Source organism: Ornithorhynchus anatinus, chromosome 21 (genome assembly GCF_004115215.2).
Source record: "Ornithorhynchus anatinus isolate Pmale09 chromosome 21, mOrnAna1.pri.v4, whole genome shotgun sequence".
Taxonomy (NCBI): domain Eukaryota; kingdom Metazoa; phylum Chordata; class Mammalia; order Monotremata; family Ornithorhynchidae; genus Ornithorhynchus; species Ornithorhynchus anatinus.
In genome coordinates this window covers 23468753-23493069 of record NC_041748.1, presented here as the reverse complement: position 1 = coordinate 23493069, position 24317 = coordinate 23468753, and the positions used below count along the sequence as shown (strand labels likewise).

At 64.5% G+C, this 24317-nt stretch overlaps 1 protein-coding gene across 4 annotated transcripts in view; it reads right to left on the bottom strand.

Annotated features, from left to right (window-relative positions):
• ARVCF (ARVCF delta catenin family member) overlaps positions 1-21353 on the bottom strand; it is a 61743-nt gene extending 40390 nt beyond the window's left edge. For 3 of the 4 annotated variants that reach the window (XM_029049040.1, XM_029049043.1, XM_029049042.1), the window contains exons 1-2: positions 21138-21217; positions 1510-1600 (exon numbers count right to left, since the gene is read on the bottom strand). The gene's annotated coding sequence lies outside the window, so the exon portion shown is untranslated. Of the gene's footprint in view, positions 1-1509; positions 1601-21137 lie in introns of all 4 variants that reach the window. The other variant, XM_029049045.2, reaches the window with a different exon arrangement.
• Between the last annotated feature and the right edge of the window lie 2964 nt (positions 21354-24317).

Here is a 24317-nt window from a genome sequence, read left to right as displayed (position 1 = left end):
CGCGCACGGACCAGCCCGCGCCCCCGACCCTCCCCGGGCAGCCAGGCGGGGCCGCGGACGGAGACGCCCGTGCGCCCGGGGCGAGGGTCCGGACGCCGGAGGTCCGGGGCCGCGTTCGCGGGGGGCAGCGAACGGGGAGCCCGGACGGAGGCGGGCTCCGTCTCAGCCGGCGAGCCCAGATGGTGCGAGACCGAAATATGCACACGTGCAGGCGGACGCACACAAACAGACACGTGTGCGCGCGCGCACACGGACACACGTGGCTCGCGCCCGACACACACAAACACACACTCGCACCCAGCTCCGCCGCCGGCCGAGGCAGAGCTGCAGCCAGACGGGAGGCCCCGGCCCGGAGGGGAGCGGGGAGGAGGGGCGCGGCCCGGGAGGACGGACCGGGGGGACCGAGGGCCGAGGATGCGTCGGGGCGGGGGGGGGGGGGGGCCGGGGGGGGAGGGAGCCGACGTGGCCGGAGTCGTGAGAGCGAGTCAGGGCGGCCCTCCCGGAGGAGGGGGGATCTCAGGAAGCGGGGAGAGCCGCGGTCGGCCCGATACCGGGGGGAAAGGGGAGTTCGGGGCGGAAGGGAGGGGCGGAGCAGCGGTCAGTGGTTTGGGATCCAAGTACGGGTAGGACGTTGGCTCCGGGGGAACCAAGGGGGAGAGCTGGACTGCGGTGGGAGGGGAGGGGAGATGAGACCGGCCTTAAAGCCCCCGGGGAGGAGTTTCTCTTTGAAACGTCTCACCGGGGTCCCCCGCGCCCACCGGCGAGCCGGCACCCGGATCTCGGACCCGGGTTCCAATCCCCGCTCCGCCACCCGTCTACTGCGCGACCCGGGGCAAGTCACTCGGCTTGTCTGGGCTTCAGTTACCTCACACGGGGACCGCGGCCGACCCCATCGGCTCGTATCCGCCCCCGGCCCCGGCGCTCAGAACGGCGCCCGGCGCCCAGTCGGCGCTTGAGAAATGCCACGTCGTAAAAGAGATGATCGCGAGTTGCGGCGCCGGCTCGGGGCCGCCCCGGTGGCAGACGCCGCCCTAAGCACCGAGGTAGACGCGGGACCGTCGGGTCTCACGGGGGGGCTCAAAGTCCAAAGCAGAGGGGGAACGGGGATCGAATCCTCACTTGGCGGACGGGGAAACTGCGGCCCGGAGACGCAAGGAGATCGATTAGACCGTGAGCCCGTCGATGGGCAGGGACCGTCTCTACCCGTCGCCCATTTGTCCATTCCAAGCGCTCGGTCCGGTGCTCCGCACGTAGTAGGCGCTCAGTAAATACTACCGAAGGAATGAATTTACCCCAAGTCACCTCGAAGACAGGTGGCGGAGCCGGGATTAGAACCCAGATCCCCCCTCAGGCCCGGGGACTTTCCACCAGGCCGCGCGGCTCGGACTCGGAGACGCTGGCGGAGTGCGGAGGACGAGGCGTGACGGACACCACCTGGGCGCCGGAGGGGGCCGGCGAAGGGGCGCGTCCCGCCCGCGCGGGACGGGGACCCCGCGGGAGACACGGTACCTGTCCGGAGGCTCCCCGCGGGGGCGGGCGGCGAGGCCCGCGGCGCTCTGCTCAGGGGAGGGTGGTCCGGCACCTCGGGGCTGGGCGAGGTCTGCGGAGGGGACAGAGAAAGAGAGAGACCCCGACGCGGTCAGGGGGCGCGGCGGACCGCGCGGGCACGGCGGGGAAGGCCGGGCGCCCCCGCCCCCCTCCCACCCGCCAGCGGGCGCCTCCTCTCGGGGGACATTCGTTCTCTTCATCCCTGACCCGTCCGTAGAAGGGAGGCCGGGAGGGGCTCGGTCGCCGGCGTTCGGTCGGCTCAGGGGAGCGGCGCGGCCTAGGACTCACCGGGTCACGGGTTCCAATCCCGGCTCCCCCGCCCGCCCGCTGCGTGACCTCGGGCAAGTCGCTTCACTTCCCTGGGCCCCAGTGACCTCACCTGTAAAATGGGGATCGAGACCGGGAGCCCCGCGGGGGACGGGGACCGGATCCCACCCCATTCGCTTGGACTAAGCCACCCCTGCGCTTAATACGGTGCCTGGCACGTAGCAAACGCTTAACCGACACCATCGTCAGGATTAATTATTATTATTATTACCATTCAAAACTCCCTCCCATTTGGCCCGCCGACCCGCCCCGCCAATCTAGGGCGCCGTCCCCGCCTCCGGGCCCACGTCTCCCTCCCCCCGGCACGTGGATCCCCCCCGCCCCCCGTTAGGGGCCGGGAGCTCTGGACGGCGGCTCCGTTCGTCGGCCCGAGGTAAACGCTCTGTTTGCCCGTCTGTTGATCCGCCGGCGGTGAAGATTGAGCCCCGCTCTCGTGCCCTTTAAACTCCGGGAGATTAGTCGATTCTCGTCCCCGGCCCCCCTCGCCCGCCCCGCTGCACGGAGGGCTTCCGGAGAGCAGGTGTCACCCCTTTCCTCCTCCGGCGCCTCCTTCAACCGCCGGACGCGGTGCTCCGCGCTCCGTAACCGGCCAGGACAGTGCTCCGCGCCCAGGCGGCGCTCGGTACAGCTCTCCACCACCCGGGAGGCGCCCGACACGGCGCTCGGTACGGCGGGCCGACCACGGGCTCCCTTCTCCTCTCCCGCACGGCTCAGTCAGGCGATCTTTTTTTTAATCGAGCGCTTACCGCGGGCGGAGTCCTGTCCTAAGCGCTCGGGAGAGGGCAACGTAACGACGGACGGACGCTCCCGCCCGCGACGAGCTCGCGGTCTAGAGGGGGAGACGGACGTGAACATACACAAATGGATCGAGAGAGAAATAAAACCAATAAATACGCGACGAGCCGGGAGGGAGGACGGAGGGAGGACCGAGTAAGAGCGGGGCCGAAGGGGGTGGGAGAAGAGGAGGGTTTAGTCAGGGAAGGCTTCTTGGAGGAGATGGGCCTTCGATAAGGCTTTGCGGGCGGGAGAGCAGTTCTCTCTCCCCCACCGGTCAGTCGGTAGGCCTTTTTGGGTGCTTCCTGTGTGCGGAGCACTGTACTAAGCGCTTAGGAGACTCCAACCGGACAATAAACAGACACACTCCCCGCCCACAACAAGCTGACGGTCTAGAGAAGCAGCGCGGCTCAGCGGAAAGAGCCCGGGCTTCGGAGTCAGGGGTCACGGGTTCGACTCCCGGCTCTGCCGCTCGTCGGCTGGGTGACCGGGGGCGGGTCGCTTCACTTCTCGGGGCCTCAGTTACCTCATCTGGAAAATGGGGATTCACTGGGAGCCTCACGTGGGATTCCCCTGTATCTACCCCAGCGCTCAGAACAGTGCTCTGCACCTAGTAAGCGCTTAACAAATACCAACATGATCATTGGAGACACTGGTCTGGCTTCAGGCTCTGTCATTCATTCATTCATTCATTCAGTAGTATTTATGAGGCGCTTACTATGTGCAGAGCACTGTACTAAGCGCTTGGAATGGACAGATCGGTAACAGATAGAGACGGTCCCTGCCCTCGGACGGGCTCACGGTCTCATCGGGGGAGACGGACAAAAACAATAGCGACAAAGAGAATCAAGGGGATGAACAGCTCATTAAAACAACAGCAAATAAACAGAATCAAGGGGATGTATATCTCATTAGCAAAATAGTAGAATCAAGCTAGAGAAGCGGCGTGGCTAGAGAAGCGGCGCGGCTCAGCGGAAAGAGCCCGGGCTTGGGAGTCAGAGGTCACGGGATCGAATCCCGGCTCCGCCACTTGTCAGCTGGGTGACTGGGGGCGAGTCGCTTCGCTCCTCTGGGCCTCAGTTGCCTCCTCTGTAAAATGGGGATTAACTGCGAGCCACACGTGGGACAACCCGATTAGCCTGCACCTCCCCCGGCGCTTAGAACGGTGCTCTGCACAGAGTAAGCGCTTAACAGATACCAACATTATTATTATTATTATCATTATCATCTCATTAACAAAATAAATAGGGGAATGAAAATATATACAGTTGAGCAGACGAGTACAGGGCTGAGGGGAGGGAAAGGGAGGGGAGAGGAGCAGAGGGAAAGGGGGGGAAAAGGGGGCTTAGCTGAGGGGAGGTGAAGGGGGGGGGGCAGAGGTGGAGAAGCAGCGCGGCTCAGTGGAAAGAGCCCCGGCTTGGGAGTCCGAGGTCATGAGTTCGAATCCCGGCTCTGCCACCTGTCGGCTGTGTGACTGTGGGCGAGTCGCTTCACTTCTCTGGGCCTCAGTTCCCTCGTCTGTAAAATGGGGATTCAGACTGTGACCCTCACGTGGGCCGACCCGATGACCCTGTATCTCCCCCAGCGCTTGGGACGCTGCCCTGCACGTAGTGAGCGCTTAACAAATACCAACATTAGAGGGGGAGCAGAGGGAAAAGGCGACCCGGGGGTACCGACCATCTCAAGGTCAAATGCTATCCCGGGACCTCCCGAGCCGGCAGGCGGAACTCGGAAGTGAGGGCGGAATACCACCCCCGCGACCCGAACCGCCCGACCGTCAGTCCAAGCTGGGACTACGGAAGGTGCCCCTCGCCCCCGTGCCGATCAAAGTAGGAACGGAGGAGGGGGGCGGGCAGGGATTGGAGAAACTGAGGCCGGAAGCTGGAACGGCCTCGGGGCGCAGGCGATAAATACCCGCCCGCCCCGCCCGCCCCGCTCCTCCGCCGCCCGCCTCCTCGCCGTCCCCCGTCCTCGCCCGTCCCGCCGCCGACCCCCGGGCCGCGTCCTCCGGAACGCCCTCCCTCCTCGCCTCCGCCGGACCGGTTCTCTTCCCCTCTTCGAATCCCTACTTAAAGCTCACCTCCTCCGAGAGGCCTTCCCAGACTGAGCTCCCCCCTTTTCCCCTCTGCTCCCTCTACCCCCCGTTCACCTCTCCGCAGCCGAACCCTCTTCTCCCCCCTTTCCCTCTCCCGTCCCACCCCCTCGGCACCGTACTCGTCCGCTCGACTGTATGGATCTTCATCCCCCTGTTTATTTTCTTCAGTGAGCTGTACGTCACCCCGGTCCTATTTATCTGCCATTCTTTTTACGAGACGTCCTTCCCCTCGACCCTATCCATCGCCGCCGTCCTCGTCCGCCCGTCTCCCCCGATGGGACCGCGAGCCCGTCGGAGGGCGGGGACCGTCTCTGTCTGTCGCCGACCCGTCCGTTCCAAGCGCTTAGTCCGGTGCTCCGCACGGAGTAAACGCTCAGTAAATACTATCGAATGAATGAATGAGCCTTCCGCGCAGAGGAACGGGACTCGCAGCAGCCCGGGTCGCCTCCGTCCAGAGCGTGAGAAGGCCGCCCCGCCCGCGCCGAGTGAGGAGCCGTGGGACGGGGAGTGTCCCGGCCTGCTGAGCGCTCGTGGGGTTGGAAGCCAGACGCATCCCCGCAAATATGTAACGTTTAAGTGGATTTGATGTCTAAGTGGCTGCCTCCCCGGTGGGACGTGAACAGAAGAATAACGTTAGTATCTATTAACCGCTTACTATGTGCCGAGCACCGTTCTAAGCGCTGGGGTACCCCGGTTGTCCCACGCGAGGCTCACGGGCTTCATCCCCATCTTACGGATGAGGTAACTGAGGCGCAGAGAAGTGAAGTGACTCGCCCACGGTCACACAGCTGACGAGCGGCAGAGCCGGGATTGGAACCCGTGACCTCTGTCTCCCAATCCCGGGCTCTTTCCGCTGAGCCACGCCGCTTCTCCAATATGGCGGGAGGTAGCCGCCTCCCCGAGCGCCAGTACACCGTAAGTGGGTAACGCGTAACTGGATTTAACGCATAAGCGTGCGTAACTCATTAGTGTTTAACGCATAAGCGTATTTAACGCAAAGGTGGATTCCTCCCGGATGGGGCGAGCACATGGCGGGAACCAGCCGCCACACCACGTCGTGAGTAAATCGTAAGTGGGCTCGGGCCACCCGCAAGTACCGTACCAGTGTATTCCTCCCAAAAGGGAAGCTTTAACACCCTATTTCTTCCAAAAGGGAAGGCCGATCTGTCGCGTCTAAATAACTGATCAGATTCGGTTTGCCCCGCGGAATGGACGGTATACAGACTCAGGTTTTCCATCCCCGGTCTCTCTCGCCGCGCCGACGCCGAAAGAACCTGTCCCCGGCGACGGGTGACAGGCTCTGAGACGGGTGTCGCCGGAGAAGCGGCGTGGCTCCGTGGAAAGAGCCCGGGCTGGGGAGTCGGGGGTCGGGGGTTCGAATCCCGGCGCCGCCGCTTGTCGGCTGGGTGACCTGGGGCAAGTCGCTTCCCTTCTCTGGGCCTCGGTGCCCTCGTGTGGAAAATGGGGATGAAGGCGGAGCCCCAGGTGGGCCAACCTGATGACCCTGTATCTCCCCCAGCGCTTAGAACAGTGCCTGGCACACGGGAAGCGCTTAACAAATACCAACGTTAATATGATTATCTCATAATCCCCAAGTCATCTGTTTCCCTAAAAGCCAAGCTGTGGCTGGGAGGGGGGAAAGGAGGGAGGATGGGAAAGATGGAGGTTGGGAAGCAGCACGGCCTAGTGGGCAGAGCCCGGGTCCGGGAGGCAGAAGGTCATGGATTCTAATCCCGGCTCTGCCACTCAATGACGATAATCATAATAATAATAGTGATGACGGTATTTCTAAAGCGTTGACTCTGTGCCGAGCCCCGTTCTGGTTGTCCTACGTGGGGCTCACAGTCTTCATCCCCGTTTGTCAGAGGAGGGAACCGAGGCCCGGAGAAGCTAAGCGACTTGCCCGAAGCCGCCCGGCTGCCGAGCGGCGGAGCCGGGATTAGAACCCACGACCTCTGCCTCCCGAGCCCGGGCTCTTTCCACCGGGCCACGGCTGCTTCTCGCACGCGTCCGCCGGGTGACCTCGGGCAAGTCGCTTTGTTTCTCTGGGCCTCGGTTCCCCCATCTATAAAATGGGGATCGAGACCGTGAGCCCCGCGGGGACCAGGGACTGTGACCGACACGGCTGGCTGGTTCCCCCCCCCCCGGCGCTCAGTACAGTTCCCGGCACATAATAAGCGCTTAAATGCCACCATCGTCCCCGTCATTATCGCCGTCGCCGTCATCACCCACGGCAGGCCGGTCCCGGCGGCTCGGGCCTGCCCCATCCCGCCCTCCTGGGCCGTGGGAGAGGTTCCCCGGCCGGCATTCCGTGGCTCTCTCCGAAGGTTAGCGGTTGTCACCGCAACCCGCGGGCGAGGCGGGCCGGGGGGCGGAGGGCAGGGGGAGGCTTGCCCGAACCCACTCGAAGCCTCCCGCTCCCCTGCCTCGACCCGACCCGGCCTAACCCGGCCCACCCCGTGCGACCCAGGGCGAGCCGCAGGGGTCGACCCGCTCCCACGCCGGGCCCCGGGTGGATCCGACCCCCTCCCGATCCCGCCCCGCCCGGCGGGGCCCCACCCGAACCCGATCGACGGCGCTCGCCTCGATCCCACGCCACCCGGCCCAACCCAAGCCGCCGAGTCCTACCCGGGCCGACCCGAAGCACGCCAACCCGTTCCCACCCGGCCCGACGGAGCGCCGCCGAAGCTCCCGGCCGGGCCGCGGAGGGCCGCCCGTGTCGGAGAGGTCGGACGACGGCGATTCGCTCGGGCCGGGCCGCAGCGGCGCGGGGGCGGGCCATCGAGCCATCGCGACGTCGGGCAGGGACGACGGCAGAGGCTCGTCTTCACCGCGCGGAGGACGGCGACGGCGGACCGCTGCCGGGCCTTTCCCGAGATATCCCTACGGGATATCCATTCCGAGATGACTTCGTGACAGAAGATGGGGCGTCCGGGGAGGGGTGCGTCCACGGCGTCGCTGTGGGTCGGAAACGACTCCGTGGCCTTTGAAGAAGAATGGCTTAAGCGCTTACTACGTGCCGGGCACGAGCTCCTTCTGTTGCTACCCCGTCCTCTCCAAAGCGCTTAGCACGGTGCTCTGCACGCAGTACGTGCGCAATAAATGTGATCGACTGACCGAATCCCCGGTTTACAGATCCATTCATTCGCCCGTGTTTGTCGAGCACTTGCTGCGTGCAGGGCACTGTACTAAATGCTTAGGAGAATAGAACGGTAAAGAGACAAGTTCCCTGCCCACACTGAGCTTATGAGGGAAGGAAGGGGGAAGGGAAAGGGAAGAGGGGAAGGGGAAGGGGGATGGGGGAAGGGGAAAAGGGAAGGGAAAAGAGAAGGGAAAAAGGGAAAGGGAAGGGAAAGGGGGAAGGGAAAGGGAAGAGAGAAGGGGGGAAGGGGAAGGGGAAAGAGGAAAGGGAAGGGAAAGGGAAAAGAGACAAGTTCCCTGCCCACACTGAGCTTATGAGGGAAGGAAGGGGGAAGGGGGAAGGGGAAAAGGGAAGGGGGAAGGGGAAAAGGGAAGGGGGAAGGGGAAAAGGGGAAAAGGGAGGGGAAAGGAAGGGGGAAGGAGAAAGGGAAAAGGGAAGGGAAAAGGGGAAAAGGGAAGGGGAAAAGGGGTAAAGGGAGGGGAAAGGGGAAGGGAAGGGGAAAGGGGAAAGGGGAAAGGGGAAAGGGGGAAGGGAATGGAAAGGGTAAGAGGAAAGGCGGAAAGAAAGAAGGAAGGGAAGAAGCTTGTTACTGGAGAAGGAAATGACAATGTCCAGACCCGTTGCTGGGGAGTGGGGATGGTGGGGGCGGGGGGGAGGGGAGGGGGGAAATAAACCAGTCCCCCGCCCCCGGCCCCCCCCCCGCCCTCCTGGGCACAGCAGGGGATCAGCAGACCGGCTGGCGCACTTGGGTCATTAAACAGCAATCAATGGTCCCTAATCACCAACCATCCGGGCGGGGGGCGGGTGGGCCGACGGAGGGGGCAGGGATCGCTGCCCAGCCGCCCCGCCGCCCACACCGGCCGGGAAGCAGGGCGGGAACCAGGGACCACGAAGGAGAACCGTCGCGGGGGAGCACGAGCCTCCCCGCTACGGCGGGCGGCCGGTGCCCGCGTCGGGGCCGGGGTCTGCCCGGTGGGCCGCCGGGCCGCGTCGGGGCCCGGGGCCCGGGGCCCGGGCCGGACCCCTACGATCCGCACCGGGAGTCGCTCGCGAGGCACGCGACGCCACGCGGCACTCCAGGGGCCGGGGCCCGCGGGCCGGGACTCGCCGAGGGGGCGGCGGGGCCGACACCCCCCGCCCCACAGGGGACGGGCACCGTGGCCTCGTGTCTGCGAGCGTGCGCGCACGGGCACCCGGGCCCGGACGTCCACACACACACGCCGACACATCCCTCCCCGGCCCCGGCCTCCTCCGCGGCCCGACGGAAGGCGAAGAGAGCCAAGCCCGGGCCCGGGCCCGGGAGGGACGGACGCTTCTAGAAAGGGTCTTTGTGTGACGGCTGGGGGAGGGGAGGAGGGGGAAGGGGGAGAGGGGAGGAGGGGGCAGACGGGTCCCGCTGCTCCCCGGCCGGCCAGACCCGCCTTAACCCTTTCCACCCGTCAGCCCCCGCCCGCGCGTGGGCAGAGGCGAGGGCCGGCGCTCCGTCGATCCGTCGACGGTATTTACGGAGCGCCCGCTCCGGACCCCGGCGGGGACACGATCGCCGCCCCCGACGAGCTCGCGGGCCGGGGGCCGACACGGAGATAAACGACGACCCGCGGCCCGGCGAGGAAGGGCGCTGGGAGAGGCGGGTTGCGCCGGGGGGGGGGGAGACCAGAGGTCCATCGGGGAAGGCCTCCCGGAGGAGACGATAATACTAATAATAATGGTATTTGGGAAGCGCTCACCATGGCCCAAGCGCTGTTCTAAGCGCCGGGGTAGAGACAAGGTCGGCAGGTCGTCCCACGTGGGGCTCCCGGCCTTCATCCCCATTTTACAGAGGAGGTGGCCGAGGGCCCGGAGAAGTGAAGCGACTCGCCCGAGGCCCCCCAGCTGACAAGCGAGGGAGCCGGGATTAATAATAACGTCGGTATCTGTTAAGCGCTCACTGTGTGCCGAGCACCGTTCCAAGCGCCGGGGTAGATACAGGGTAATCAGGTCGTCCCGCGTGGGGCTCACAGACTCCATCCCCGTTTTACAGAGGAGGGAACCGAGGCACAGAGAAGTGAGGTGACTTGCCCAAGGCCACACGGCTGACAAGCGGCGGAGCCGGGATCGGAAGCCACGGCCTCTGACTCCCCAGCCCGGGCTCTTTCCACCGAGCCGCGGCTGTGCCCGCCGCCTCCCTAGCAAGACGGTCAGCTAATAATAATAATAATAACGTTGGTATCCGTTAAGCGCTTACTATGTGCAGAGCACCGTTCTAAGCGCCGGGGCAGCTACAGGGGAATCAGGTCGTCCCACGTGAGGCTCACAGATAATCCCCATTTTACAGATGAGGTGACTGAGGCACAGAGAAGTGAAGTGACTCGCCCACGGTCACACAGCTGCCGAGTGGCAGAGCCGGGAGTCGAACCCGTGACCTCCGATTCGGGGGCCCACGCTCCTTTCACTGAGCCAGACCGGGGCAGAGGCGGGTGGGTGGGCGAGGGCAGGGAGGCGAACCAGACGCCACGGCGGACAAAGCCCGTCCAGATCCCACGGTTGGCAGGGGCCACCGGGCTGCCCACCCCCACCCGCTCCGGGCACAGGCCGGAGGACGGCGCGGGTCGGGGAGGGAGAGGGGGCGGCGATCGGCCGACGGGCGACGGCGGGCGGGCCGAGCCGGGGACGTCCGACGAGGAGGCCGCTCCCGTCCCCCGGCCGACGGCACCCCCCGGGGTCGCTCGGTCCGCCTTACTCGTTTAACAATAATAATAATAATGTTGGTATTCGTTAAGCGCCTACTACGTGCAGGGCACCGTTCTAAGCGCCGGGGTAGACACAGGGGAATCGGGTCGTCCCCCGTGGGGCTCACGGTCCTCGTCCCCATTTCGCAGACGAGGTAACTGAGGCCCAGAGAAGTGAAGTGACCTGCCCACAGTCACACAGCCGACAATGACGTTTCATTCCTTACTTCCGTCCCGAGAGCCTGCCGGGGGCCGGGAAGCGCGCTCAGTGCCCGCTCGTCGGGGACCGGGAGCGTGTCCCCGACGCTCAGTACGGCGCCCCGCGCACGGTGAGCGCACTAAGACTGACCGACTGAGGGCCGGGCAGCGTCCCGAGCACCCGCCGCGGGTTGAGCCCCGCTCCGGGCCCCGCGCCGGAGCCGAGCTCGCGGTGGCGGGACTCGGCCGCGCCGCCTCGGCCCCGCGGCAGGGGCGGGCGATACTCTCCGGAAAACCCAGGCGGCTCCGCCGGGCCTCCGCACTCCGGGGTCCCCGGGGGGCGGAGGCGGGACCCGTTTTCGGCTGCGGTGGGTTCCCGGACCCGAACGGACCCCAACCGGGCTTGCCGCGGATCCAGTAATTAAGTACTCAGCTCCAATTAGCTGTTCAGAGGAGAGCCCGCTGCAGAAATCCGTCTTTAATAATTCAAACTACGATTACCGAAACCATCCATTAAGGGAAAATAACACACCCGCCACCGCCGCCCCGCTCGCCGGAGAAACCGCCGACCGAAACCGCTTCCGGCTCCCCGCGCGGCCCGACGGTCCCCTCCCTGCCCCGTCCTCTCCCCGCCGGCCCCCGGGGCGGCCCCGTGGAGGGTGGGCCACCCCGTGCTTCCCACGGGGTGCGGATCGCTCACCCGGAGACCCCCAGGGGTGCGGGGGGGACGGCCGGGGGCGTCGGGGTGGACCCGGAGAGCCGCGGTCGGCGGGTGGACGCCCCGGGACGGGCGGCCGAGGGAGGCGGCCCAGACGCCCGGTACCTGGACGTCGGGGTGACCGGGGCGGGACCCGCGCCCTTCTGACCAGCAAACACGGGCCGGCCGGCGCCGGCGGTCGTCGCGGGGGGTGCCGGGTCGACTGGCGGAACCTGATGACGTCGATAATAACGACGGCATCTGTTAAGCGCTTACCACGTGCCGGGCGCCGTACTGAGCGCCGGGGTGGAGACGAGCAAATCGGGTCGGACACGGTCCCCGTCCCGCGCGGGGCTGGCCGTCCCAATCCCCATTTTCCAGATGAGGGGCGAAGTGACTTCCCCCGAGGTCACCCGGCAGACGAACGAAGCCGGGGATTAGAACCCACGACCTTCCGACTCCCGGGCCCGTGCTCCCTCCGCTAATCGGGCATCCGTCGCCAATCGATCGGCGGAACCGTACTGAGCGCCTGCGGCGTCCGGACCACCGTCCTGAGCGCCAGGGAGGGGACCCGGGATCCCCGCCTTCCTTAAACGCCAGACCACCGCTCTCCCCGTCTTCGAAGCCTTCTTAAGGTCACGTTTCCTCCGAGAAGCCTCCCCAGACTAAGCCCTCTGTTTTCCGGCTCCGTCTCCCCTCCGCGTCGTCTACGCGCCTGGATCTGCGACCTCTGGATGTTCGGTCTTCTCCTCACCCTGGGCCCCACGGCGCTTATTAATCGATCGATCGTATTCACTGAGTTCTCCCTGTGACAGGGCACTGTACCAAGCACTTGGGAGTGGACGCCACAGCACTATAATAGACCCAGTCCCTGCCCGCGACGAACCTCCAGTCTCGAGGGGCCCGAGCCGGCCCCCGGCCCGCAGCGTCTGGGAACTAGAGATAAACACGGCAACAACCGATCCCCCGGACCCCGCCGGAGCCCTCCGGGGTCCGGGACTCTCCTGGAGGAGGGAGAGCGGCAGCCTCGGCCCCACCTGGTAGCCAGTCACCGGCCCGCAGGGCTCTCCGGACCCCGTCTCCCGGGGACCCCGTCTCTCGGGGATCCCGTCTCTCGGGGATCCCGTCTCTCTCGGGGACCCCGTCTCCCAGAGACCCCGTCTCCCGGGGACTCCGTCTCTCAGAGACCGTGTCTCTCGGGGACCCCAGCTCTCAGCGACCCCGTCTCTCAGGGACCCCGTCTCCCAGAGACCCCGTCTCCCAGGGACCCCGTCTCTCAGCGACCCCGTCTCCCAGGGACCCCGTCTCTCAGCGACCCCGTCTCCCAGGGACCCCGTCTCTCAGGGACCCCCCCCTCCCAGGGACCCCCTCTCCCAGGGACTCGGTCCCTCAGAGACCGTGTCTCTCAGGGACGCCGTGTGTCAGGGGTCCCGTCTCTCAGGGACCCCGTCTCTCGGCGACCCCGTCTCCCGGGGACTCCGTCTCTCAGGGACCCCCTCTCCCAGAGACCCCTTCTTCCCAGGGCCTCCGTCTCTCAGAGACTGTGTCTCTCAGGGACGCCGTCTCTCAGAGACCCCTTCTCCCGGGGACTCCGTCTCTCAGGGAGCCCAACTCCCAGGGACCCCCGCCCCCCAGTCCGGTCGCTGAGCCGGGGGGAACTGACCTGCGGGAGGGAGGGGGGTCCCGGGCACGCCCACGTGGGACCTCCGGCAGCGGGGGAGCGGACCCCTCCCCTCCCGAGGCACCCCCTAGACGCCGCTGCTCGGGGCCCAGGCCTGGCCGGCGCCGCCCCCGGCCGGGGCTCCGATCCCGGTGGGCGCCCAGTACACCGCTCTGCGCCCGGCGGGCAGCCAACACGGCGCTCGAATGCCGGTGGGTGTCCAGCACACGGCTCCGTCTCCGGCGGGCACCCAGGAGAGCACTCCGCCCCCGGGGGGGTGCCCAGTACAGCCCTCTTGCCCCAGCAGGGGTCCGACGGATGCCGGGGACGGACGAGGTGGGACGGACCCTCAGGAGGGGCTGTTCCCACGGGGTCCCGGGGTCCCGCGTCCCCTCTCTTACCCTCGGACCAGGAGCCGGGGATTGGGAGCGAGCGGAGACCCCGGAGTGCCCAACCCTCCTCCGGCTGACGGGCCCCCGACCCGAGGTCTTCCCCGATTCATCCAAGGAGCGGCGCGGCGGCCTCGAGGAGAGAGCAGGGGCCCGGGGGGGCCTGGGTTCTAATCCCGCCTCTTCCGTTTGTCAGCCGCGTGACCTCGGCCAAGTGACGACTTCTCTGGGTCTCGCTAGGCAGGGATCACGTCTATCGAGTTGACTCGATTACCGCAGGCACCTAGTACGGTGTTTCACTCACCGTGAGCATCCGGCACGGCGCTCCGACGATAATGGCCATCGCTCACTCGCTCGTTCAATCGCATCTATTGAGTGCTCGCTGCGTGCAGAGCACCGTACTAAGCGCCTGGGAGAGTGCGATATAGCAATAGACAGACACATTTCCCGCCCACAACGTGCTGTCGGTCTAGAGGCGGCGTGGCTCGGTGGAAAGGGCCCGGGCTTGGGAGTCAGAGGTCATGGGTTCGAATCCCGGCTCTGCCACTTCTCAACTGTGTGACTGTGGGCAGGTCACTTCACTTCTCTGTGCCTCAGTCAACTCATCCGTAAAATGGGGGTTAACTGTGAGCCTCCCGTGGGACCACCCGATGACCCTCTATCTCCCCCAGCGCTTAGAACGGTGCTCTGCACATAGTCAGCGCTTAACAAATGCCAACATTACTGATTTATTTAGAAGGGGAGACAGTCCCTTCACAAATCTCACCGCTTCCTGCCCGTAGCAAGGTGAAAGCCGGACCCTCCCGGGGCCGGGGGGGCGCTTTCCGGAGTCCCCCCACGATCCCTCCCGCCGTCCGGCGGGTCCGGTCGCTCCCGCTCGGCGGCGGACGCCGCGGGGCCGCCGAGCCGGGGATCGAGAGTCCTCGAAACCCGCTCCGCTTCGGGCCGGCCGGACGCCGCCTCCGATTCCTCAACCCCGTCTCGGAGGAGCAATTTCCATCCATCCGTCCGCCGGAGCGCGGCGGCCGCTCCGGCCTGGCCCCCGGCCAGCTCGCCGCATCCTCTCTCCACGACCCCACCCTCGGGCCCGGCCTGGCCGGCGCAGGGAGGGCCCTCGCCCTCCGGGCCGGGCCGGCCCGGGGTGGGAGGACCTCCCCCCCCCCCCCCGCCCTCTGGTGTGGACTGGGTTGGTCAGGGCTGACCGGGAGAAGGACTTTCTTGCCCCGCCCTCCCATCCATGTTACCGGTTGAACGATGACCCGCCATTGCTAGCGCACGGTCAGTGCGGGGTCCACTCTGACCCGCAGATCCTCTTCTGCTCTCCCTGGGCTTCGCGGGTCGTGTTCCAACCCGCGGGTGCCCGCCTGTGGTCCCCGAGGGCGGCCCCCGCACGGCCCCCCCCCCCCGGGGGCTCGATGGGCGGCCGGGGCCGGACCCCCTCGGCCGACGGACCAACGTCCGGCGCTTCCCTGCGTGCATCCGGGGCGTCCCCGGCTCAGCCTGGGCCTGGAGACGCGTGGCCGGTCCCCACCGCCTGACCGGTCCCCGCTGTCAGCGTCCACCTCTGTGCCCGCGGGCGCCGTCGCCCCCGGATGATGTTCCGTTCCCCGGTCCAGGCGCTGGGGCTCGCCGGCACCCGGCGGATGCCCATCACGGCATCCCCGATGCCACTGTCCAACGGGGCCGTCCGTCCCCGTGCCATTGGCTCCCACGTCCCACGGGGGAGAGGCCCGAGGGCCGACAGGGTGGGCACGTGGAGCTGAGGCACGCGGCGGGGAAACGCAGCCGGCACAACGGGGCCCGGATACACGGCCGGCGCACGCGGCGGGTCACGCGCGCGTCCGGCCCAAGCAACCGGGAGCAGGCCGTAAACACGTCCGGCACCCGCGGAGCCGGGGGGAGGTAACCGCACACCCGGCTGTCCCCGGGGGTTCCCGGCTCTCCGGCCAGCGGCCCCGACGCTCCCGGGGTCCTTCCCTCTGCGGGCCCGTCCCGGGGCGCCCGGCTCCGAGGGGGCGGAGGGCTCGGCGCCCGCCCCGTCCCCCCACCGTGGGACCTCGCCACGCCAGCGAGCGGCCAGCCTCCTGGCCGGACCGGTGCCGCGAGTCCCACGGCGCGGACCGCCGGGGGGATCGACGGACCGCCTCGGACAGCTCGCGGTCCCGGCCTCCCCGGCCTCGCTCCTCTTCCCGTCGCCGTCGGCTCCCGCTCGCCACCCCGCCAGACTCCTCTAAATCCATCCATCGACGCTACTTCTTGAGCGCCGACTGCGTGCGGGGCACTGTCCTAAAGGCTTGGGAAAGCACGACACGACGCGACGGGTCAGCCCATTCCCTGACCTCAGGGAGCCCTCAGTCTCTCACGTCTTCCCAACCCCGTCGACGGCACGGATCAACGCTCTCCCGCCGAGCGCTTCGAGTGGCGGAGTCGGGATCGGAACCCACAACCTGAGCCCCAGACCCGTAATCCAGCCAGTCCAGCACGCTGTCTCTCCACTGATTGATTTTTAGAGCATCCGTTTCTCGCGGGGAGCGATCACGTGAGCCCCGTGAAGGATGAGAATTGTGTCTGCTCTGACGCGCTGGGCACCCAGGACTCGCTTAATCAAGATCGCTATCGTTCTATCTCTCCTGCATTCCCCCAAGCGTCCAGCGCAGTGCTCCGCACTGAATAAGCGCTCAACAAATACCATCGACTGATTTTTTTCACCTCCCCCTTTCCCGGAAAACTCATCCCAGGTAAACGTCGGACGCAAGCCAGGCCCCGGATTTGCCCTTCCTCCCCTCGGCGCCCCCGTCTCGACGGTAGCGGGGAGATGCTCGAGACTCCCCCGCCTCGACCTCCGCCATCCTGGCCTCCGTCCCCTTCCCTCCACGGAAACGGCCCTCTGAGGGGTGGCCGGCCATCTCCTTCCCCGCCGAATCCAACGGCCCCCACTCCGGCCCGCTCCTCCCCGACCTCTCGGCTGCCTCCGACGCCGCGGACCGGCCCCTTGTCCCGGAAAGGTTGTCCGACCCCGGCTCCCCCGTCCTCTCCCGGTTCTCTCGGCCGCTCCTTCCCGGTCTCCTCGGCGGGCTCCCCCTCCGCCTCCCACCCCCTCACCGTGGGAGGGCCTCAAGGCCCGGTCCTGGGTCCCCTTCTGGTCGCCACCCGCCCCCGACTCCCAAATCTCCTTCTGTAGCTCTGCCCCCGCCCCTCTTCCGCAGCCTTGAGGGTCCCCCTCCTCCTCCTGCATCCAGATCCTCTCTCTGCGTGTCCCACCAGCATCCCAGGCTCCAACGGGCCAAAACTCAACTCCTCGTCTTCCCTCCCAAATGCCCCCGTCTCCCCCGAGATTTCCCCTTGGCGGTTTCCACCATCCATTCATTCATTCGGTAGGATTTATGGAGCGCTTACTGTGGGCGGAACGCCGGACTAAGCGCTTGGAATGGACAATTCGGCAACTGATAGAGCCAGTGACGGTCCAATGGGGGGAGACAGACGGACAAAAGCAAGACAACCTAATCGCGACAAAGAGAATCGAGGGGATGGACACCTCACTGATCAGATCCATAGGGGAATAAAAAATATTTGCAAATGAGCACAGTGCCGAGGGGAGGGGAAAGGAGCAGAGGGAAAGGGGGCTTAGCTGAGGGGAGGTGAAGGGGGAGCAGAGAGGGGGCAGAGGGGAAAGGGGAAGCTCAGCCTGGGAAGGCCTCCTGGAGGAGGTGGGCTCTCAGTCGGGCTTCGAAGGGGGGAAGAGAGTGGGTCTGGCGGAGGTGAGGAGGGAGGGCGTTCCGGGACAGCACCACCTTCCCCATTTCCCAAGCCCTCGAGGCTCGACTCTTCCCTCTCTTTCAACGCCCACACGCAGTCTATGGGGGAATCCCTCCCGCTTAAACAAATATCCTTTTTTTTTAAATAGCAATTAACAAATACCACCACTATTATCATTATGTGGGACAAAAACTGTTGCTCTCCCATCTACCCCAGTGCTTAACACGTTGCTCGGCGCGTATTAAGCGAGGAGCAGCACGGTGCAGGGGATGGGGTCCGGGCCGGGGAGTCAGAAGGTCGCGGGTCCTAATCCCAGCTCCGCCAGCGGTCTGCCGTGAGACCCTGGGCAAGTCACTTGACTTCTCTGGGCCTCGGTCACTTCATCCGTGAAACGGGGATTGAGACTGGGAGTTCTGCGTGGAAGAGGGACTGTCCCACACCATTTGCCTGCATCCACCCCGGGGCTTAGGCCATTGGCTGGCACCTGGTAAGCGCTTAACAAATCCCGTAATTATTACCATTATTATTATTATATTATTAACAAACACCGCCCCGAGGAGCAGCCCGGGCTAGAGGAAAGAGCACAGACCAGGAGAGGACCTGGGTTCTAATTCCGGCTCCACGCCTTTGCCTGCTGTGACCCCGGGCAAGTCACCCAACCATTTCCAGATCTCCCCTCTTCTTCTCCATCCAAACTACCACGGCGCCGATCCAGACGCTAGTCGTGCCCAGGCTCGGTCACGGGACCGGCCTCCGCGTCGACCTCCCCGCCTCCGGCCTCTCCCCTCTCCCGGCCATCCCGTGCCCCGCTTCCGAGATGGCCGTTCTCGAACGTCATTCTGCAGAGTCCTCCCCGTTCCTCAAAAACCTCACTCTCGATCACGGACTTTAAGGCCCGCAGTCGTTATACTCTCTCCTCTCTTCGGACTTCTCCAACTTGGGCGGGAAGTTTCACGTGAAGCAAAAGCAGGAGCGGGGCCTAGTGGAAAGAGCCTGGGCCTGGGAGTCGGAGGAACTGGGTTCTAATCCCGAGTCTGCCGGGTGACCTCGGGCAACTCGCGGGGTTTCTCGGTGCCTCGGTGCCCTCGGCCGCAAAATGGGGATTCAATGCCCACTCTCTCTCCTACTTAAACCGTGAAACCCAGGTGGGACAGGGACTGTGTCTCTATTTCTCTCTACTCCAGTGCTTAGAATAGTGCTTGGCACATAGTAAGCACTTAAATACCATTAGAAAAACACTTTCCTGCTCCGCCTCTCAGGATCTGCCCCTATCGCACCGTCTCGCCCTCGGCCGCTCGTGCTCCCAAAGGGACCTTTCTACTTATTGAATCGTACCCTCCCAAGCGCTCGGTACAGTGCTCTGCACCCGGTAAACTCTCCAATGAAAGACCGACCGACCACTCGATGGCTCCAACCAATTTCTCACCGATTTCGGTGCCAGGCTCCCCTGCTGGACTTGAAGCTCCTCGAGAGGAAGGATCACTCCTTGCCCGGAAGCTCTTGACGGGCCGGGATCGTGTCTACCGACTCTAGCGTTCGGTCCTCTGCCAAACGCTCAGTCCAGCTCTGGGCACCCAGCAAGCGCTCAGTAAATTCCACAGACCGATTGATCGTGCCTCCCTCGTGCGCTGCCGGGCGCTCAGTCCCGGGGTCTGCCCGTGACGGTGGACGGTCGGCACGGAGTACTTCCAGGACGACTGACAGACTGACGGGCCCGGGAGCGAGACAGCGCCGCGGGCGCGCCCGCCCCTGCACCGGGAGGTGCCCTCGCCCCGGGGAGACCGGGGGTGCTGCCCACTGAGCCCATCGCCGGGAAACACCAGGCCTTGCCACCCAAAATGGCCACCGCTCCTCGTTTGGCCCCGTCTGCCCTCCGGGGCCGCGGCGTGGCCTCTCAACCCCGTCATCCGCGCCGCCCGGCGACCCCAGGGGTCCGGCCGGGCGACGCGAAGGCCGAAGCGGACCTTTCTCCACATCGGGGGGTTTCCTTGGGCCCGAGACAGAGTGTCCCAGGTGGCGGGGGGGGGGGGGGGGGCGGGCCCTCGGTCCCGTCCACGAACCTCCGCGGGGGGCCCGGCCCGGTGTCATCCTGGGTCCTGGACGTTTACCACCCGGCTGGGGTGTCAGGAGTCCCTCTGTCCTGAGATGCCCAGACAATGATAGGGGGGGGGGGCGGGAGACAGCCAAGGGAGGGGAGGTGGGGGGCAAAAGGGTGAGGAGGGGAGAGGCCGGACAGGAGGGGGAGGAGGGGGCTAGACCCGGGGCGGGGCCGGATGGGGGAGGGAAGGGGGCCCGGCGGAGGAGGTAGATCAAATCGGTGGTATTTACTGAGCGCTCGCTATGTGCGGAGAACCGTATTAAGCTCTTGGGAGAGGACAACAACAGAGTGAGGTGCCGTGGTCTCTGCCGACAAGGAGCCGCCAGAGCATCCGGGGCGGACATTAGGCGGGGAGGCTCTCCTTGGCTTTTTCCCGGCTCTTTGGGCGGAGAGGGGGGCGGGAAATCACCGTCCTATCCCCGACCCCGAGACGCTTTTCCTGCTGCCCACGGCCCCGGCCCAGATCGCGGGGCGGACGCTACCGGTGAGGGTTCGGCTGCCGGGTGGCCATCGTGGGCCGAGGCGGGAACGGGGCCCGGGTGGCTCCCTCGGCCTCGCCCACGTTCCCCCGTCGAGGATGAAGGCACCGGCTAGGCGCGGGCGCTGGGCGCTGACAGTGGGCACCCCAGCAGCCAGCTCCCGCCGACCTGACGGCGGCTCCCCGTCCGCCACGTCCCCGGCGGGGCTCTCCCCACGGATCCCACGGACCCCCGGCCCCGCTCACACCGGAAGCTTCGCGCCCGGGCCGCCCCACACCCCGGGAGGCTCTGCCGGATCGGGGACCACCGAGCCGGGGAGAGTCTGCGCCGCCAACCGCCTGGAAATCACACGGCCTCGGGGGTCCGGTGGCAGATCCGGACCCCGGGAGGGTGGGGGTTCACATCCTCCCGGGGCTTGGGGCCTAGGCCCACCCTTCCCGACCCCGGGCCCTGCCCGGCTCTGCAGGGGAGGCACCGGAGCTGCCGCGTCCCAGACCCCCGGAGCTGTGGGGGGCTGCCGCGGCCCGGCCCGGCGCGGCGGGGCTCGGCGGGGCCCGGTCCGGGCGGACCACGCCGCGCCACGGCCTCCCGCTCGCCGAGCCCGGGTCCGGATCTCCGTCTCGGCTGATGGCGGGGGCCGCCGGGGACCCTGGGGAGGGGACAGATGTTCGTTCACTCAGTCAACAGTATTTATCTCGCTCTTACTATGTGCAGGGCACTGACTGATTTTCCCTCCCTGTCTTCGGTTGTAAAATCAGATCCCAAACCTGTTCTCATTCATTCGGTAGCATTATTGAGCTCTCGCTATGTGCACAGCACTGGCCTAAGCGCTCGGAATGGCCAATTCGGCAACAGATAGAGACCAGCCCCGCCCAACGACGGGCTCTAAATGGGGGGAAGGGGAGAGTGGGAAAAAGGCGATGAGCAGAGAGAGAGGGAAAAGGAGGAGGGGGAAGCCGGACAGGAGAAGGGCTTGGGCCGTTCTGCGTCCATTCATTCGTCCGATCGTATTGAGTGAGCGTTTACTCTGTGCGGGGCACTGGGCTAAGCGCTTGGAATGGCCAACGGGGCAACGAGGAGACGATCTGCGCCCAGACCCAAACGTCCATCCGGAGGCTGCGGGTCCGGGTCCTCTTTCCCGGGGGAGGAATCAATTCAAGAGTATTTCAATTCAATCCACGGAATCGCTTCAAGCGAATCCCGCTGCCTCTCCCGTCCCGGGGGAGGGAGAGGGAAGGACTGGCCGGGCTCATTGTGTGCACTTACCGGCTGCTCCCTCGATGGCCGGGGCGGGAGCCCCCCGGGACACTTGCAGGGGCCGGGCGCGGTGGGGTCTAGGGGCGGTCCTCCTCCTCCATGCAGCCCCCCGCCTCCCTCCGCGGGCGACGACCGCGACCTCCCCGGTACCGGTCCGGTCCCGCTGGGTGGCAGAGGCCGCCGACACGCGATGGAGCGACGCAGTCCTCCTCCTTCCCCCCGACTCCCGTCCACCTGCCCGGCGCCCCGCACGCCGATTTTCCCATTGGACGGCGGCTCGGGGGTGTGCCCGGCAACGCCTCCCCATTGGCCCGCGCCCCCAGCGCCGCCGTCCCATTGGCCGTAAGGACGGTGTCGCTTCCCGGCTCCGCTCCGGATCCCCGGCTCCGGGCTGGCGGGCTGCCGGCTGAAGGGCTCCCGCTCCGGAAGCGGGATTCCGGGCTCCGGGCCGTCCGCTCCGCTTCGGGCTCCGGGCTGCGGACTGAAGGCTCCGCTCCGGATTCCGGATTCCGGGCTCCGGGCGGGCGGCTCCGATCCGAACTCCGGATTCCGGGTTCCGGGCTCCGGGCTCCGGGCTCCCGGCTGAGGGCTCCGCTCCGGGATCCGGATTCCGGGTTCCGGGCTGTCGGGCTGCTGGCTCCGCTCCGGATTCCGGATTCCGGGCTCCGGTTCCTAGGTGGCCCGGGGGATGAGCGTCATTCAGTCATTCATTCGTTCATTCATTCATTCATTCAGTAGAATTTATTGAGCGCTTACTATGTGCAGAGCACTGTACTAAGCGCTTGGGATGAACAAGCTGGCAACAGAACATTCATTCATTCATTCGTAATCATGTTGGTATCTGTTAAGCGCTTACTATGTGCAGAGCACTGTTCTAAGCGCTGGGGTAGACACGGGGGAATCAGGTTGCTCGCAGTCTTAATCCCCATTTTACAGATGAGGGAACTGAGGCCCAGAGAAATGAAGTGACTTGCCCACAGTCACACAGCTGACAAGTGGCAGAGGCAGGATTTGAACCCATGACCTCTGACTCCCCAGCCCGGGCTCTTTCCACTGAGCCACGCTGCTTCATTCATTCAATCGTACTTACTGAGGGCTTACCTTGTGATGACGATGATGATGATGATGATGATGGTATTGGTTAAGCGCTTACTATGTACAAAGCACTGACCTCATCGCTGGAGGTGGGGGTGATCAAGGTGATCAGCTTGTCCCCAGTGGGACTAATAGTCTTAATCCCCATTTTACAGCTGAGGGAACTGAGGCACAGAGGCATTAAGTGACTTACCCAAGGTCACACAGCAGATCACTGTATCAAACGCTTGGGAAAGAACGCTACAACATCGTGAGAAGCCGCATCGTGGCTCAGTGGAGAGGGCCCGGGCCTGGGAGTCAGAGGTCACGGGTTCGAATCCCGGCTCTGCCACTTGTCAGCTGGGTGACCGTGGGCGAGTCACTTCACTTCTCTGGGCCTCAGTTCCCTCATCTGTAAAATGGGGATGAAGACCGGGAGCCTCCCGTGGGACAACCCGATGACCCTGTATCTCCCCCAGCGCTTAGAACAGTGCTCTGCACGTAGTAAGCGCTTAACAAATACCAACATTATTATTATTATTATTACAGCGATAGAGGCAATTCCCACCCACAGAGAGCTCACAGGTTGGGGGTGGGGGTTGGGGGGAGAGAGACCGATATCATTCATTCGGTTGTAGTAATAATAATAATAACATGAATAATGTCGGTATTTGTTAAGCGCTTACTATGTACCAAGTATTCATTCATTCATTCAATAGTATTTATTGAGCGCTTACTATGTGCAGAGCACTGTACTAAGCGCTTGGGATGAACAAGTCGGCAACAGATAGAGACAGTCCCTGCCGTTTGACGGGCTTACAGTCTAATCGGGGGAGACGGACAGACGAGAACAATGGCACTAAAACAGCGTCCGAGGGGAAGAACATTCTCGTAAAAACAATGGCAACTAAATAGAATCAAGGCGATGTACAATTCATTAACAAAATAAATAGGGTAACGAAAATATATACAGTTGAGCGGACGGGTACAGTGCTGTGGGGATGGGAAGGGAGAGGTGGAGGAGCAGAGGGAAAAGGGGAAAATGAGGCAGCTCTACCACTTGTCAGCTGTGTGACTGTGGGCAAGTCACTTCACTTCTCTGTGCCTCAGTTCCCTCATCTGTAAAATGGGGATTAAGATTGTGAGCCTCACGTGGGACAACCTGATGACCCTGCATCTCCCCCAGTGCTTAGAACAGTGCTCGGCACATAGTAAGCGCTTAACAAATACCAACACTACTAGACGCAAGCTAATCAGGTTGGACGCCGTCTCTGTCCCACATAGGGTTCACAGTCTTCAGCCCCATTTTGCAGGTCAGGTAACTCCGAGGCGGAGAGAAGTTAATCATTCTAATGACGGCATTTATTAAGCGCTGACTTTGTGCAGAGCACTGTTCTGAGCGCTGGGGAGGATACAAAGCGATCAGCTTGTTCCACGTGGGGCTCACAGCCTTCATCCCCATTTGACAGAGGAGGTCACTGAGGTCCAGAGAAGTTAAGTGACTTGACCACAGTCACACAGCTGACAAAACGGCTGATCCGGGATTCGAACCCATGATCTCTGACTCCCAGCCCTGGCTCTTTCCACTGAGCCACGCTGCTTCCCCAAATGACTTGCTAAGCGACCTGCCCAGGGTTACTCGGCCTAGTGGGAAGAGCACAGGCCTGGGAGTCGGAGGACGTGGCTCAGTGGAAAAGCCCGGGCTTGGGAGTCGGAGGTCATGGGTGCGAATCCCGGCTCTGCCACTTGTCAGCTGGGTGACTGTGGGTAAGTCGCTTCACTTCTCTGGGCCTCAGTTCCCTCACCTGTAAAATGGGGATGAAGAGTGGGAGCCTCACGTGGGACAATCTGATGACCCTGTAATTACCCCAGCGCTTAGAACAGTGCTGTGCACATAGTAAACGCTTAACAAATACCAACATTATCATTATTATTATTACCTTCCCTGGGCCTCAATTCCCTCATCTGTAAAATGGGGATGAAGACTGTGAGCCTCAAGGGGGGACAACCTGATGACCCTGGGTCTACCCCAGCGCTTAGAACAGTGCTCGGCACATAATAAGCGCTTAACAAAGACCACAGTTATTATTATTATTATTATTATTATTATTATTA